This window comes from Pelobates fuscus, chromosome 5 (assembly GCF_036172605.1).
Source record: "Pelobates fuscus isolate aPelFus1 chromosome 5, aPelFus1.pri, whole genome shotgun sequence".
Classification (NCBI taxonomy): domain Eukaryota; kingdom Metazoa; phylum Chordata; class Amphibia; order Anura; family Pelobatidae; genus Pelobates; species Pelobates fuscus.
Window position 1 is genome coordinate 22758225 of NC_086321.1, and position 18237 is coordinate 22776461.

Here is an 18237-nt window from a genome sequence, read left to right on the forward strand (position 1 = left end):
TCAGCCAACATGCAAGCTAGCCTACCACGCACCAAGGTAGAAAACATTCTGACAAACATCAACCTCTATATACAACTACGCACTTGCAATCGCAAAGAATTACAATCTTTACTGGGGTCACTCAATTTTGCCATGCGTATTATACCTCAAGGCCGTGCTTTCATATCACGTCTCCTCAGCATGTTCCCACGGTTTCTACATGATGCACACAGATTGACCCTAGATACCCAAGCCACGGCAGACCTTCTCATGTGGAGAAACTTTTTAAACTCCTGGAACGGGAAAAGCATGTTCCTCCCTCAATTGTCTGACACTTCTCCTACTGTTTGGACAGACGCGGCGTCTACCACAGGTTTTGCAGCAATTTTTGGGAACGAATGGCTTTGGGGTAGCTGGCCTTCAGAGGTGCAGGACCTGGAGTGTTTTTTCTCTACCTCAGCTCTTTTCGAGATATATCCCATCGTGGCGGCTGCCGTGGCATGGGGACATCTATGGACAGGTTCATCAGTCAGGTGTTACTCAGACAACCAAGCAACCTGTTCCATTATCAACAAAGGTCGCTCCAACTCCCTTACTATCATGAGATTTTTGAGGAAACTCACTTGGTTGGCAGCATGTCATAATTTTTTCTTGCACTGTGTTCATATTCCAGGTATTTGTAACGAGGCAGCTGATAATTTGTCTCGTTTTAAATTCCAGGCCTTTCATCAACTTCTCCCATCAGCCGCGCTCACAGCCACGGCCACTCCACTGTTCCATCAGCTAACAATGGACTAGACGTTATCATGCAACATTGCAGAACTTTGTCCCAACTAGCTCTATCTACAAATACCAGGAAAACCTACAACAGAGCTTTCAGTTTATTCAAAAGATTCCTGTTGGAACACAACATATTACAACCATTCATCATGACATCTTTTTTAGGTTTTGCCTCTTTTTGCCACCTCAAACTCAAACTTTCTTACAACACAATCAAACTATATCTTACAGGCATCCAACATCACATGCTGACCTTACAACCCAACAACTCAAGTTTCATGTCATCATACCAAATCAAGAACATCCTTAGGGGTATACAAAGATCCGAACCCCCGCATACAGCACAGAGGCTTCCTATAGATTTTCATATCCTTAAGAAATTATCACAACTACTAGATCTAAAAGCCTTCTCCTTCAACACAACACTAGTCATCAAAACAGCTATTTATGTGGCTTTTTATGGGTTTCTGAGACCTAGAGAGTTTACCGCCATCAATACAACACAATCCACTCACCTACTGCTTCATTCGCACTTAACCAAACACATGGACTATTATATCCTGACACTACCTCATTCAAAAAACAGTCAACACGCTCCACCCGTAGAGGTTAAATACTATCCGACTCACAACAGTTGGTGCCCCGTCCAAATACTGGACTCTTATACAGAGAGTCTCAAGGCACCACCATCACAACCACTTTTTGTTCTACGAGGTTCAGTTCTCACTACTACCAACTTCATGACCCACGTTAGGTCATTACTAACACAGCTGGGACTCAAGCCAGCTAACTATTCAGGCCACTCCTTCCGCATAGGAGCGGCCTCCACAGCCTCCAGTGTTAACATACCGGTTCATGTTATCAAGACACTGGGGCGCTGGAAATCATCCGCTTACACACGGTACATTCCTAACCCTGTACAAGAAGTAAGGAATGCTTTTCAGAACATGTCTTGTTAAGTTGTATATTGGTAGTTTGTATTAAAATGTTGAAACTTCTATTTTTGCCCTCTTTATTTTCAGGCCTACCTCATCGTCGGTTTCGGCACACCACAACCGACTTGCTACTTTTATACCATCCTACACTTATTAGGTCTTATTTCTCTTTGCCATCATGAGCCCTTCACACAAGTAGTAAGGCCTTTTGGCCTGTGTTTGTGGGAGGGGCGTATGACACACCCCTTCCCTACTTAAGGGACACCCCTTACCTGGCTCCATACCTTCGAGGTCAGCGTTGCATCACCCTCCCACCCACACCTCTTTATCAACTCCTTTTTCTTACATTTCTTCTTGGTAGGCCCTCTTTATTTTCAGGCCTACCTCATCGTCGGTTTCGGCACACCACAACCGACTTGCTACTTTTATACCATCCTACACTTATTAGGTCTTATTTCTCTTTGCCATCATGAGCCCTTCACACAAATATATATATACATATATATTAATTCTACACATATATTTATGTAATATTTTTTACTTAATTAGGTATCTTAATTAATTACAATTAGCGGGACCTGCCTGACAACCCATGCCGAAAGTAAAGGGAATTTAATTTGCTAGCACTATATTTAACCCTATAACTTTCCAAGACACCATAAAACCTGTACATGGGGGGTACTGTTCTACTCGGGAGACTTCGCTGAACACAAATATTAGGGTTTCAAAACAGTAAAATGTATTACAACGATGATATAGCCAGTAAAAGTGAAGTTTTTTGCATTGTTCACGCACAAACAGCACTTGCACGGACGATATTATTGCTGCAATACTTTTTACTGTTTTAAAACACAAATATTTGTGTTCAGCGAAGTCTCCCGAGTACAACAGTACCCCTCATGTACAGGTTTTATGGTGTTTTCAAAAGTTACAGCATCAAATATAAGGCTTGTGTTTCATTTTTTTCACATTAAAATTGGCCAGATTTGTTACGTTGCCTTTGAGACCCTATGGTAGCCAAAGAATGAAAATTACCCCTATGATGGCATACCATTTGCAATAGTAGACAACCCAAGGTATTGTTGCAAACGAGGTATGTCCAGTCTTTTTTAGTAGCCACTTAGTCACAAACACTGGCCAAAATTGGCGTTTTTTGCATTTTTCACATACAAACAAATACTAACGCTAACTTTGGCCAGTGTTTGTGACCAAATGGCTACTAAAAAAGACTGGACATACCCCATTTGCAATACCTTGGGTTGTCTACTATTGCAAATGGTATGCCATTATGGGTGTAAATTTTATTCCTGGGCTACTATACAGTCCCAAAGGCAACGTAACCAATCTGGCGAATTTAAATTTCAAATGTAACATGCTATATTTGACCCTGTAACTTCCCAAAACACCATAAAACCTGTACATAGGGGGTACTGTTTTACATGTGAGACTTTGCTGAATACAAATATGTGTATTTTATTGCAGTAAAAGCAAACAGTATTATGACATTGACAGTTAAAATGTCATGAAGAACTAAAAAAATTAAATTTCTTATTTTCTGCCATTTTTTTCATATTAAATTATGTTTCATTGCTAAATATTTGATATTAAATGAAACCCCTCTTTCCCTGAATAAAATGATATATAATAAGGGGGGTGCATTTAATATGAAAGAGGTGAATTATGGTTGGACAGACATATAGCGCAAATGCCAGGTTTTGTTTACGTTTTGTTTTGTTCACAACGTGTACATTTCGCTCAGTCCTTAAGGGGTTAAGTTGACCTACGCGTCAATTGGGCCCTGTGTTTATAAACACCTCTGGCAGTAATGGGGTAGGGTTATAGGTCAGAAAGTAGAGAGGGGGAGAGTATTAGTCTCCCCTATTGAGGGCGCTAATCACTGTGACGAAAATGATATGGTATAAAAAGTTACAAATTTATTAATAACAATTCATATAAAAATCATGATTATGAAGCAGTACAATATCAAGACCAATAGTAAAAGCCACAAACACCAACCACTAGCTCACAAGTATAAAGATGTTACCAAAAAGCCCTAGGTCGCGACTCTATGGGCTGGGTATACTTGCTGCTTTTTTGTGTGGTCGTAATGGTGAAGTGGACGGTCTCTGGACTGCTATAAAAACGGGAATCAGGCTCAACGCATTTCGTCCCGCGCTTTTCGGGACTTCCTCAGGAGCTGTGGATGCGGGTTATAGGTCAGTCAGCTATGCATCCATCAGCTACAATGTGAGCTAAATATTACATGTTTGTATAAGCTGGATGCTGTTTGAATACCTCTTGGGGGTGTGCTAAGCCGTCAACAGTGTAGTAGGCTCGGGATAGGAGCGGGATAGTACGCAATAGTACGGAATAAAACTTGTGGAATGTGTGCTCATGGAGCCAGAATAAAAAAGAACTAACATAACAGAAAACATATCAATATGGTGGTAATAGGAAGCATTCAGTGGAGATAGGACTGAGTGATAACACTCTTCATCGCGGAGAGTCGCTGTTTTTTGCTGCTGCTGCTCGAGGAACAAACTGGATTATATGGTCGACTACATTATTAATTATGTAGTTCAATATATGTAGAATATGTGTCTGTCTTTGGCATTTAGCAAATGTTTTTTTCTTTTTTTATTTATAATATATATACGTGTGTGTATACGTGTGTGTATACGTGTGTGTATACGTGTGTGTGTGTGTGTATTACACACTCTTTTATTTCCTCTATATGTACAATATATTGTAAAATAATTAAAGCATTTTATAATATATTATACATATGTATGATTTCATTATAAGTGTATTTTGAGATATATGTGTGTATATATCTCAAAGTACACTTATAATTCAATCATATATGCATAATATGTGTATAATATATTATAAAATTCTTTCATTATTTTATAATATATTATATATAATATATTTATTATATGTGTATATATTTTTTTATCCACATTTTAGCTGACTGGGGGACTGCCTGACAGCTCAGACAGTCCCCCTGCTGGCAGCTCCATAGACTCCTGTTACCATTGCCTCTGGTCTAGAAGGAGGTTGGATCGTTTGGATGTCCTGGTTCCTGAAGAGTCGAACGGAGCTGTAATCAGTAGAAACCTGCAAGTGTAGAATCTCCCACTAGCTATAGCTCAGCTAGGATGCTGATTTGAGGGTCAAAATAAGAACTGGCTTTACTGACACAGGACAGCGAGTGGCATGTCGGGACAAAACATACAATCAACCAATTACCACACACTGTATCTTTTGAAATAAGTCCCCTCCCTCCTTGGGGATAATGAATCCAACGGCTAGTGTGCCTCGATTATCCCCAAGGGCCCAAAATCACACGTGGAATATCCATACGGGAAACCAGTATAAAATATATAATTATAAAATTTTAACAGGAATCCTTCACATTCTACCCATCATTGTATAGCTCAGGTCTGAGTGAATAGCGCTCAGACCTCACGAATAGCATGGTCAGTCTCTTGGATACAAAGTCTTTTGTGTGTTCTTTGTCCCGAACACGAGGTGGCGGACATGTTTTTAGCGGTGACAATAGGCAGCGGTACCTCGGCGTGATCTTATGGAACCCTTCCCGGCTAGGGTAATATACGAATCCCTGCTCTCTGTCTGGGTGTTATCACTGTTCGGTAAACGAATGGGGACTGCCATGAAAGTGGCACTTAGTCTGCGGTTAACCACAACATTCCACCTATTGATTGAGCCCACACGCCAGGTCGTAGGTGGTCCCCGTTCGGTAGTTTCCATATCGGGAGATCCAACACGAACGGGCCTCGTCGAGAGTCGTCAATTAGCTTGCGGTTAACCGCAAACCGCAACTCCCTGGGTGATCAATTGGCGGCACACTTCCTCAGCCGTGTGGTCGACCGTTCGGTACTTCCAGAGGTGGCCGGGGTTAAGTGGCGGCACACGCCAAGAACTGGGGGGTCCGTCGATCGTTTGCCGATCTCAGTATAAATCCATTCGTGAGTTTTGTATTTCCAGGGTGACAACAGCTCTTTGTAAAGTATCCAGCATAACGTTAGTTGTAGCGGTGCTATAAACAGTAACAGTGTAACAACTCCTATTGCTGCCATGTGATCACATGGCCCTGGAGTGCCGGAGGGGTCGGAGCCCCCGCACTGGGATCCCTGCGGATCGCCAGTCCAGTTAAGTCCAGGGATACTATTTGTCGTAATAGGTACGTCCAAGGTCGGGAAGGGGTTACTGAAGTAATTTTTATGTTTAAATCATGCCCCTGTAGTCTCGTTGCTCAGTACTCTGCTTTGTAGGGGAAATTACTTTTTTTTTCTTCTTTTTATGCAGCCATAGACTCACCTCTCCTGACTGTGACGGACACAGCCTGCATGAACAAAAATGGTTTAATTTTCATGTTAACTTACTTTAGATGTTTTAACGCGTGCTTTTTAAACTGATCTTTAATTACACACAGGAGGCTCCTGCAGAGTCTAGCAGACTCTGCAGACATCATGGACAGAGGCAGACAGAATGGCGGTATTCAGAGTTTGAGATCCGGCATAAGAAAGAAAAGATAAACATAAATAAAAACAGTTGGCTTGGGTGGGGGAGGGGTGATCTTTAAAGGAACACTTCACACACATATAATACTTCTCAGAGTGGTTTATGTGTCTGGTGTCATTTTCTTGATAATTTATTAAAGTTCCAATTTCATTAGAAATCAGCACATTTATAATTGTGTGCAGAAAAACCTCTCAACATTTAACATTTCAGGCCAAAACTAAACAAATTGGAAACAATTCTTCAAGTCAGCTATGTTTTTAAATTGGCTATTTTGGTAAAAAAAAAATAATTAAACTTTCACAGTTATTCACTGAAGTCAGAATTGCTGGGAATTTAAAAACTGGACACAGAATTGACTCAGATATTGTTTCTATTTTGGCTATTTTTACCCTAAATTTTTAAATTTAAATTTCGATTTAATTTCAATTCCCAGCGATCCTCGCGTTATCAAATTCCAGACAATTTCCATTTTAGAGAAAAAAAAACCTCTAAAAATGTATTCAACATGTGGGAGAAATGTGTTTCTTCACAATAAATAAACAGCCCTGGAGCAAACAAGACGATAAGCTAGGAATTTTGGGCTATTTTTCTTTTATTGCAAAATAAATTTGTATCAAGGTGATTTACTAAACTGAGATTTGACATTTAAGATCTAAATAACTGGAATGGAAAAAGCATCTTGAAACATTTTAACGTGTTTCAGGTGTGTAATCATTTATCTTCACCCAATTGCCTACACTAAACTGAGTTGCAATATTATGCATACAACAGCCAAGTTAGTTAGAGAAAGCTCCCAAATCACCCACTGTTACCTAGATTTTACAATTTAGTGAGTAAACCACTATAATAAATTCTGACATTAAAGTACAACATATCAGAACGTGCACTCATGATCATTGTTATCGAATAGTAACTATGTCAACATTTAGACTGCTGTACACATTTGTGCCTGCTATATCATTATAACAGATGTTAATGCAGAAAAAGTTAATGTTGCATATGCTATTAAGGGTGATGATTGAAAACAATTTGTAAATCACTGTGGCCACAGATGTGAATAATTTTAGTAAAGAAACATAGCTATAATTTTAATTTTTAGCTTACATTATTTAGATTGGGCACTCACTAAATTTATGATATTTTAATACAACACTCTCCGAGAAAGCCATGCTAACTATGCAAATGAGCATATAGGCATTTAAATTGTGTTTTAGTGTGGCATTAATGGTGAATTAAGAGAAAATCAGACATTTGTTTGTTGCATAGGTATTCATTCCTTGACTCAGTATTTGACTCAACGATAGAGATGTCGCGAGCATAAAATTTTCCGTTCGCGAATGGCGAACGCGAATTTCCGCAAATTATCGCGCACGGGTGAACCGCCATACACTTCAATAGGCAGGCGAGTTTTAAAACCCACAGGGATTCTTTCTGGCCACAATAATGATGGAGAAGTTGTTTCAAGGGGACTAACACCTGGACTGTGGCATGCCGGAGGGTGATCCATGGCAAAACTCCCATGGAAAATTACATAGTTGATGCAGAGTCTGGTTTTAATCCATAAAGGGCATAAATCACCTATCATTCATAAATTGTTTGGAATAACGTGCTTTAAAACGCACACGTGTGAAGGAAACTGACTGCTATTATTTCACAGTCAAATTTCTATTTTTTTTTTTTATGTACACTACTGTTACACCAGATATGAGTTGCACTGGTGTGACACTGTGCCCTGGCAGGTCCTGAAATGCACACGTGTGAAGGAAACTGACTGCTATTATATTACAGTCAAAAAAGTTTTTTTTTTTAAATGCAAGCTATTGTTACACCAGATATGAGTGGTGGCACTGGGCAAGTGGGCACAGTATACGCTGTGAGTAGTGATGTCGCAAACACAAAATTTTCGGTTCGCGAAGGGCGGACACGAACCTCCGCAAACATTCGCAAACCGCCATTGACTTCAATGGGCAGGCGAATTTTAAAACCCACAGGGACTCTTTCTGGCCACAAAAGTGATGGAAAAGTTGTTTCAAGGGGACTAACACCTGGACTGTGGCATGCCGGAGGGGGAACCATAGCAAAACTCCCATGGAAAATTACACAGTTGATGCAGAGTCTGGTTTTAATCCATAAAGGGCATAACTCACCTAACATTCCTAAATCACAATGGATATGGATTGACACCTGACATATGACATATTGACACCTGTCCTCAGAGACCCTGATACACACTGACACAGAGCAGAATAGGGACTGTTCCCCCTACATAGGGTCACTTGGCAGATATGGATTGACACCTGTCCTCAGAGATCATGATACACACTGACACAGAGCAGAATAGAGACTGTTCCCCCTACATAGGGTCACTTGGCAGATATGGATTGACACCTGTCCTCAGAGACCTAATTGTGTAATAATGGTAATACTATTACCTATTATATAATATTGGCAGGGGCAAGGAAATTCCCTCTAAATAGATGGGTATAGGCAGAGAGTATGGAGACAGGAGTGATAAAGTGTCAATAAGGTGAAATAAAGTTAAAGGTATCACAGACACATAGCCACCCTTTCTCTTAGCTAGTTTCCAGAAATGCTGGATAAGTAGAAGGGCTATAAAGACTGAGAGAGGTCTAAGAAGAATCCTCTAAACTAGCCCTAATCTCCTTAAACACCTTCAAGGGTGTTCTAAGCTAAAGCTCAATCTAAACATTTAGATGACTGCCTGATTTCCCATCACGGATGCTGGCTAGGAATAACAGTGTGCAAGACAAAGAGTGGGTCTAAGTGCCCATAGTGCAGTAAAGTGTCCCTAGTGAAGTGAAAAAGAGAATAACGAGCTGGCGCCCAAGAGAATAACGAGCTGGTGCCCTATCAGGGGATGTGTATATGGCATCGATTTTAGGAACCGGGAGATGGAAAAAGATGCTTGGTCGGTCCTCCTACTTCAAATTTGGGGCACTGCGCGTGCAATTTAATGTGCCACCAGATAGGAGTGGTGTGTTAAGTAGTACTATTCCTATCAGTTTAATCCCTGTTATGTGCCTTTTTTTGGTTTGGTTTTTGAAGCCACAGTGCAGCACAAGAGGGCTGAAGAATTAGGCATGTACACATGCCTGAAAAATTAGGTATTGTTGCAGCCGCTGCTGTAGCAGCGGCCATAAAAATTGATGTTTGTTTCCCAGGAAGAAAGTGCCCTAAAACATTGCGGCTTGAACCCTAGTTGGTGGCGGATAAGTCACGCAAGTCAACCGGCATTCAGAGCTAAAATACAGCAGCGTGTGGACCATTTTTAGCCCAAGGCAGCTCATCTCATCAGGCCTTTTTTAGTCGAATGTATCGCCCAGTGTCAGTCCCTTCGGGATCCATCCCTCATTCATCTTAATAAAGGTGAGGTAATCTAGACTTTTTTGACCTAGGCGACTTCTCTTCTCATTGACCATACCTCCTGCTGCACTGAAGGTCCTTTCTGACAGGACACTTGAAGCGGGGCAGGCCAGAAGTTCTATCGCAAATTGGGATAGATCAGGCCACAGGTCAAGTCTGCACACCCAGTAGTCAAGGGGTTCATCGCTCCTCAGAGTGTCGATATCTGCAGTTAAGGCGAGGTAGTCTGCTACCTGTCGGTCGAGTCGTTCTCTGAGGGTGGATCCCGAAGTACTGTGGCGATGCGTAGGACTTAAAAAGGTCCGCATGTCCTCCATCAACAACATGTCTTTAAAGCGTCCTGTCCTTGCTGGCGTGGCCGTGGGAGGAGGAGGATTACTTTCACCTCTTCCCCTGTTAGATTCCCGTTGTGCTGTTACATCACCTTTAAACGCTGTGTAAAGCATACTTTTTAATTTATTTTGCAAACGCTGCATCCTTTCCGACTTGTTGTAATTTGGTAACATTTCCGCCACTTTCTGCTTATACCGGGGGTCTAGTAGCGTGGACACCCAGTACAGGTCGTTCTCCTTCAGCTTTTTTATACGAGGGTCCCTCAACAGGCACGACAGCATGAAAGACCCCATATGCACAAGGTTGGATGCCGAGCTACTCATTTCCCTTTCCTCCTCCTCAGTGATCTCAATGAAGGTATGTTCTTCCCCCCAGCCACGTACAACACCACGGGTACCAGATAGGTGACAACGAGCACCCTGGGATGCCTGTTGTGGTTGGTCTTCCTCCTCCTCCTCAAAGCCACATTCCTCCTCTGACTCCTCTTCCTCACAATCCTCTTCCAGCGTTGCTGCAGGTCCAGCAAGCGATGCTGATAAGGCTGTTTCTGGTGGTGATGGTGACCACAACTCTTCCTCTTCCTCTTCACGCTGATCTATGGCCTGATCCTGCACTCTTCGCAGGGCACGCTCCAGGAAGAAAACAAATGGTATGATGTCGCTGATGATGCCTTCGGTTCGACTGACTAGGTTTGTCACCTCCTCAAAAGGACGCATGAGCCTACAGTCATTGCGCATTAGCGTCCAGTAACGTGGCAAAAAAATTTCCAGCTCCCCAGAGGCTGTCCTAGCACACCGGTCATACAAATATTCTTTTTTTTTTTCTTGTTTTTTTTTTCTTGTTGGAGCAGGCGGTCGAACATTAGGAGTGTTGAATTCCAACGTGTTGGGCTGTCGCAAATTAAGCGCCTCACTGGCATGTTGTTTCGCCCCTGGAAATCTGCAAAGTGTGCCATGGCCGTGTAGGAACACCTGAAATGGCCACACACCTTCCTGGCCTGCTTCAGGATGTGCTGCAAGCCTGTGCACTTATGCACAAATCGTTGTACGATCAGATTACACACATGTGCCATGCACGGCACATGTGTCAACTTGCCCAACTTCAATGCCGCCAACAAATTTGTTCCGTTGTCACAAACCACTTTGCCGATATCCAGTTACTGAGGAGTCAGCCACTTTTCCACCTGTGTGTTCAGGGCGGACAGGAGTGCTTGTCCGATGTGACTCTCTGCTTTCAAGCAAGTCAAACCCAAGACGGCGTGACACTGTCATATCCGGGATGTGGCATAGTACCTGGGGAGCTGGGGGGGTGCCGTTGTTGTGGAGCAAGACGCAGCAGCAGAAGAGGACTCAGCCGAGGAGGTTACGGAAGAGGATGGAGTAGGAGGAGTAGAGGAGGTGGCAGCAGGCCTGCCTGCAAGTCGTGGCGGTGTCACCAACTCCTCTGCAGAGCCACGCATTCCATGCCTGGCAGCCATCAGCAGGTTTACCCAATGCGCAGTGTAGGTGATATACCTGCCCTGACCATGCTTTGCAGACCAGGTATCAGTGGTCAGATGGACCCTTGCCCCAACACTGTGTGCCAGACATGCCATGACTTCCTTTTGCACAATCGAGTACAGGTTGGGGATTGCCTTTTGTGAAAAGAAATTTCGTCCGGGTACCTTCCACTGCGGTGTCCCAATAGCTCCAAATTTTTTAAACACCTCAGACTCCACCAGCTTGTATGGTAAAATCTGGCGGGCTAGGGGGGGCGTGTCCTAACTACTGAAGCGAGAAGTCACCATGCGTACGCCAGGCATACCGTACACAACATGCAGGAGGCAGAGGGAATCCTGGCGCAACTGGGTCTTCCCCCGGACTCGCTACTCACATCGAAGCCTCCAACAAACTCCACGCTCCCTCCATATTGGAGCAACGCCGAGGCTCCAACATTTGTCCCTGGAAATCTAGCCGGGACATCATGCACAACTTGAATGGAAAACGGGACTAACAGGTCAACCCTGCTTACGGAGACTCTCAGGTCATTGATCGTGTCAAGAGGAGGGGAACAACTTCAAAAATAGATTCCTGGCAAATTCTTAAAAAAAAGTGCAAACATGAATCCGGAAAGTACAGAAAGTACAGTGCTTAATCGTATTAGTGTACTAATTTCCAGTATATCTAAAAATGTTTTACATATTTTCTGATTTTAATTGCCTTGTGTACCTTTCGTATGCCCATGTGAAACGTTTTACCATTTAGGGCCCGAGTGGGGTCATTTAAACAGATCATACCTCGAGTGCAGAGTGTGTTTAATCCGACTCGTTAATGTTAGTTATTCACTAAGCTTAGTGAAAACATAGTTGGCTTAAAGATGTTTTCGATTCAAGTTCTTGTGCCCCACAGTTCAAATTAACATTCAAATGACAATTCATGACAGATCACACAAGTGAATAGCCCTGCCAATGTCGTATCAGAATGTTTTTGTTATCTAAGAAGAAATAAAAATGCATATCAACGAAAAATGCTGGCGGGCTAATAGTTCGGACAAGCCAACTGTCAGACGCTGGGCAAGGGGGTGACTTTGTGACATTGGCTTTTTACGCTCAAACATGTCCTTGACAGACACCTGACTGTGGGCAGATGAGCGGGAACTGCTCAAGGCGAGAGACGGAGTGGCGGATGGTTGAGAGGACACTGACTGCTATTAGCTTACACTGAAAAACTTTTTTCTTTGTAAAAGTACGCTATAGAGACACAAGATATGAGTGGCAACTGGCAAAGTACACTGGCAGAGGTCTGCAGAGCACACGCTGAAGGCCTGACACACCCGCTTTAAGGACACTGACTGCTATCAGCTTATACTGAAAAACGTTTTTTCTTTGTAAAAACACGCTATAGAGACACCAGATATGAGTGGCAAAGTACACTTGCAGAGGTTGGCAGAGCACACGCTGAAGGCCTGACACCCAGACGTTTGCAGACAACTAACTGCTCTACAATCTATTACAGTGAAAAAAGTTTTTTTCTTTTTAAATGTCAAGCTTAAGCTATTGTGACACCAGATATGAGTGGTGGCACTGGGCAAATGGGCACAGTATCCACTGAGCCTGACACAGAAGCTGGCAGACAACTAACTGCTCTTCAATCTATTACAGTGAAAAAAAACTTGTTTTGGTTTTAAATGCAAGCTTAAGCTATTGTGACACCAGATATGAGTGGTGGCACTGGAAAAATGGGTACAGTATGCACTGTGAGCCTGACACAGAAGCTGACAGGCAGGCAACTGCAATTACATTACACAGAAAAAAAAAGCAACTGATGTTCTAGCCCTAAAAAGGGCTTTTTGGGGTGCTGTTTTTACAGCAGAGATCATATGAGTCCGTCAGGACTGTAGTGGACACTGAATACCCTAGCCTAGCTATCAATTTCCCTATCTAATGAACAGAAGCTACACTTTCCCTCCTCTCACTAAGCATGCAGCTTCAGAATGAATCTAAAATGGATGCTGGGAGGGAGGTGGGAGGGTGTGGAAGGGAGGGTCTGCTGCTAATTTGCTGGAATGTGTCTGCTGACCGTGAGGAACAGGGTCAAAGTTTGCTCAATGATGACAAATAGCGGGCGGATCAAACCGCCCATGTGTTCGCCCGCGGCGGCGAACGCGAACACGCTATGTTCGCCAGGAACTATTCGCCGGCGAACAGTTTGGTACATCACTAGCAGACAACAAACTGCTATTAGCTTACAGTGAAAAAACATTTTTCTTTTTAAAGGCACGCTATAGAGACACCAGATATGAGTGGCAAAGTGCACTTCAGAGGTTGGCAGAGTACACGCTGAAGGCCTGACACCCAGACGCTTGCAGACAACTAACTGCTATTAGCTTACAGTGAAAAAACTTTTTTCTTTTTAAAGGCACGCTATAGAGACACCAGATATGAGTGGCAAAGTGCACTTCAGAGGTTGGCAGAGTACACGCTGAAGGCCTGACACCCGCTTTAAGGACACTGACTGCTTTTAGCTTACAGTGAAAAACTTTTTTCTTTTTAAAGGCACGCTATAGAGACACCAGATATGAGTGGCAAAGTGCACTTGCAGAGGTTGGCGGAGTACACACTGAAGGCCTGACACCCGCTTTAAGGACACTGACTGCTATTAGCTTACAGTGAAAAAAGTTTTTCTTTTTAAAGGCACGCTATAGTGACACCATATATGAGTGGCAAAGTACACTGGCAGAGGTTGGCAGAGTACACGCTGAAGGCCTGACACCCAGGCGCTTGCAGACAACTAACTGCTATTAGCTTACAGTGAAAAACTTTTTTTCTTTTTAAAGGCACGCTATTGTGACACCAGATATGAGTGGCAAAGTACACTGGCAGAGGTTGGCAGAGTACACGCTGAAGGCCTGACACCCAGACGCTTGCAGACAACTAACTGCTATTAGCTTACAGTGAAAAACTTTTTTCTTTTTAAAGGCACGCTATAGAGACACCAGATATGAGTGCCAAAGTACACTGGCAGAGGTTGTCAGAGTATATGCTGAAGGCCTGACGCCCAGATGCTTGCAGACAACTAACTGCTATTCAATCTATTACAGTGAAAAAATTTTTTTTGTTTTTTAATGCAAGCTTAAGCTATTGTGACACCAGATATGTGTAGTGGCACTGGACAAGTGGGCACAGTATCCACTGTGAGCCTGACACACATGCTGGCAGGCAGGCAACTGCAATTACATTACACAGAAAAAAAAGCAGACTGATGTTCTAGCCCTAAAAAGGGCTTTTTGGGGTGCTGTCCTTACAGCAGAGATCAGATGAGTCCTTCAGGACTGTAGTGGACACTGAATACCCTAGCCTAGCTATCAATTTCCCTATCAAATGAGCAGCAGCTACACTTTCCCTCCTCTATCTAAGAATGCAGCTTCAGAATGAATCTAAAATGGATGCTGTACAGGAGGTGGGAGGGTCTGGAAGGGAGGGTCTGCTGCTAATTTGCTGGAATGTGTCTGCTGATCGTGAGGCACAGGGTCAAAGTTTACTCAATGATGATGAATAGGGGGCGGATCGAACCGCGCATGTGTTCGCCTGCCGTGGCGAACGCGTACACGCTATGTTCGCCTGGAACTATTCGCCAGCGAACAGTTCGGTACATCACTAGCTGTGAGCCTGACACACACGCTGGCAGGCAGGCAACTGCAATTAGATTGCACAAGGAAAAAAAAAAAAAAAAAACAGACTGATGTTCTAGCCCTCAAAAAGGGCTTTTTTGGGGTGCTGTCCTTACAGCAGAGATCAGATGAGTCCTTCAGGACTGTAGTGGACACTGAATACACTAGCCTAGCTATCGATTTCCCTATTAAAGCAGCAGCACACTGTCCCTCCTCTCACTAAGAATGCAGCTTCAGAATGAATCTAAAATGGATGCTGTCCAGGCTGATTGGCTGGAATGTGTCTGCTGACTGAGGTACAGGGTCAAAGTTTACTCAATGATGACGAATAGGGGGCAGACCGAAAATCGCATATGTTCGCCCGCCGTGGCAAACGCAAACAAGCTATGTTCGCCAGGAACTCTTCGCCAGCAAACTATTCGGGACATCTCTACTCAACTACCTTTGGTTACATTTCCAGTTCAAAGTTTGGGAATAGTTTCTATACACTATGAACCTCTGGGATCTTGTAATTAATTTGCCATTCTTCTTCAAGGCATAATTGCTCAAGGTCTGTAGGTTGGGTGATGGGACTGTTAACAAACATCACTTTTAATTTTTCCCAAAATATAAAAGATTGTGTCATTCTAAGATCTGAAATATCACATGGACTTAAGTGTTCAGGCTCTGCTATGGCATTTGAAATTTAGTTCAGATGCTTCCAATTGCTCTGGTTCATTTTAAAGGGTTTCTACACTTTGATTGGAGTCCTCCTGCTGCAAATTCAGTCTATTGAAGATGATTTGGAAAAACGGACACTTGTCTATATAAGGTCTCCAGGCTGTAAAAGCATACGAGAGCAAAAACTAAACAATGAGATCCAAGAGGCTGTCTGCAGAGACAGGACAAGGTTAAGGATATTTCAGATTTTTCTTTTCGATAAACTTGCAGAGTTTTTATTTGTCATTATGGGGCACTGAGTGTACATTAATGTGAAAAATAAATTAAACAATTGTAGCACAGACTGCAACATAATTGCTGAATACATTTTAGGTATCGCTATATGCCTCTCTAAAAAAGGGAAGTTGGTGAAGGATTGCACATTTTGTTTCCTCTAAAGGGCAAATCTCTTAATTTAAGCATTTGTGATATTCTGAATCAGGTGGATGTGTAAGTCTGATAGTTATCAGCAAACGTGTGCACTGCAGAAAAAGTTGGTTCAGCCAAATCACTTTGTCCAATAGTACAATTTAATTTGGCTCATCATCTATGCAAAATATTTGGGAAAACGATTTGTATGAACTGCTCCTCCTTGTTAACCCTACATTCTCACTTGAAATATGAACAAAATCAATATTTGGTGCCTGTTCTCTAGTCATCAATCATCGTTTTCCCATCATCTCTTATTACCATTACCAAAACTGCTAAAACCAAATCAAACATGCTCACCCATTGCACGAGTTGCTGGTTTAGTCCTACGTCCATATGATGATTTGGAGTTAGGAAATTTGGATGAGACACTGATTGAATTAGATTCAGATGAATTGCAGTTTAGCCAGGGATGAATGTACAAGTTTAGTTTTCAGTAGTAGATGACACACTTTTCAGAATAGCCGCCATATTTGTGTCATTTGCAGATCTCCTTCAGTGTCTAACCAGCTACATGTACAACTTATATATAAATCATGCCAACACTTTATATAACATATAGACATCAGTCTCTTAAAAAAAAAAAAAAAAAAAAGTCTATCCCTTACAAGATTTATTATGCTGATTTTTTTTTGTATGTGAATTTCTACGTTTAATCTATTTACACCATCAGTGTATTCAATCAGTTTGATTTTGCCCTAAAGAAGAGAGCAAATTCTCGAAACCTCTAATTTATTATCATTTAACTCCATTAAAACCGAATCGCTGCATACTGCAGGATAGATAGAAAGATAGATAGATAGATAGATAGATGACTAGTTATCTCTCAATTTGTTTACTTACGTTTCACTTCCAATAATTCATAAATCAGAGTTTCAGGAAGGGTTGCTAGCATGGACATTGGTCAGTACTAAGTATATCACCATTTATTACTTTGGTCTAACGAAGTTATGGTTGAGTCAGATTTTCTTTTGTTTAATAATAAATACAAATTGATGACCTTGTTGGCCAAAGACACCACCTAGTATGACTTAGCCTACTGGTCACAGCTCACTAATCTAATGTCTACTGGTCTCTAACAATTTGCAATAGCTGCAGGGAAGGTCTCTTATAACTTGCAATCTAACTAAAGTTTGCATGTTTAGATAGATAGAATTGAAGATTCATTCTAGACTGCAATTTGGCCAAATTTGGGCTGATTGGGTGATTGGTCATATTCCAGAAGTCCAAGCCGAAGGATACTAAAATTATGAGATTGTATTATATTCTGTTTGCTGTAGAACAAGTATGTCAAACTCAAAGGCTAGCAACAAGGTTTAAGTTTATGTGGGCTACAAAAAACAAAACAAAAAAACCTTACATATTCATAGAAACGTAGCTTTGTATTAAAAACTCTGCCACCTCTGTACTAATTCCCAGTCGTCGTCGTCCCCCCACCCTCTACTTAATCCCAGCACCTCCCTCTACTAAACCCTGGCACTTATTTAAAAAAATAAAAAAACAATATTAGCCAACAAGCAAACTGCACTCACATTGCCGCTGCCAGCATGCGATTTCGGAGTCCAGCCTCTGGTATAACCCAATGGCACTGCCGCACCCTGTGCCAAAGTGGATCCTGTCGCTACTCCTTGAAAACCTGGGAAGGTGGAGAACATTGGTGTCACGTTGGAATGTGACGTGGCATTGCGTGCCTCCGTGCACCTCCAGGTCCTCCACTGTCCAGCCGCGGCCATCGCAACACTGACCAACACTCACTCACTCTCTGACAGACAGGCACTCACACATTCTCTGACACACACACTCTCTGACACACACACACACACTCTGAGTGACACTGACACACAGACAGGCACACTCACTGACACATTTCTCACACACACCAACATCATTTGATTTATTGCTCCCTACCTTTGGGAACTGGTGTGGGGCTTCTTTTCTCGGGAGCTCAGTTTTTCTGCTCCTCATGGCTCCCTCGTGCGCAGTTTAGTGGTGCCGGAATATG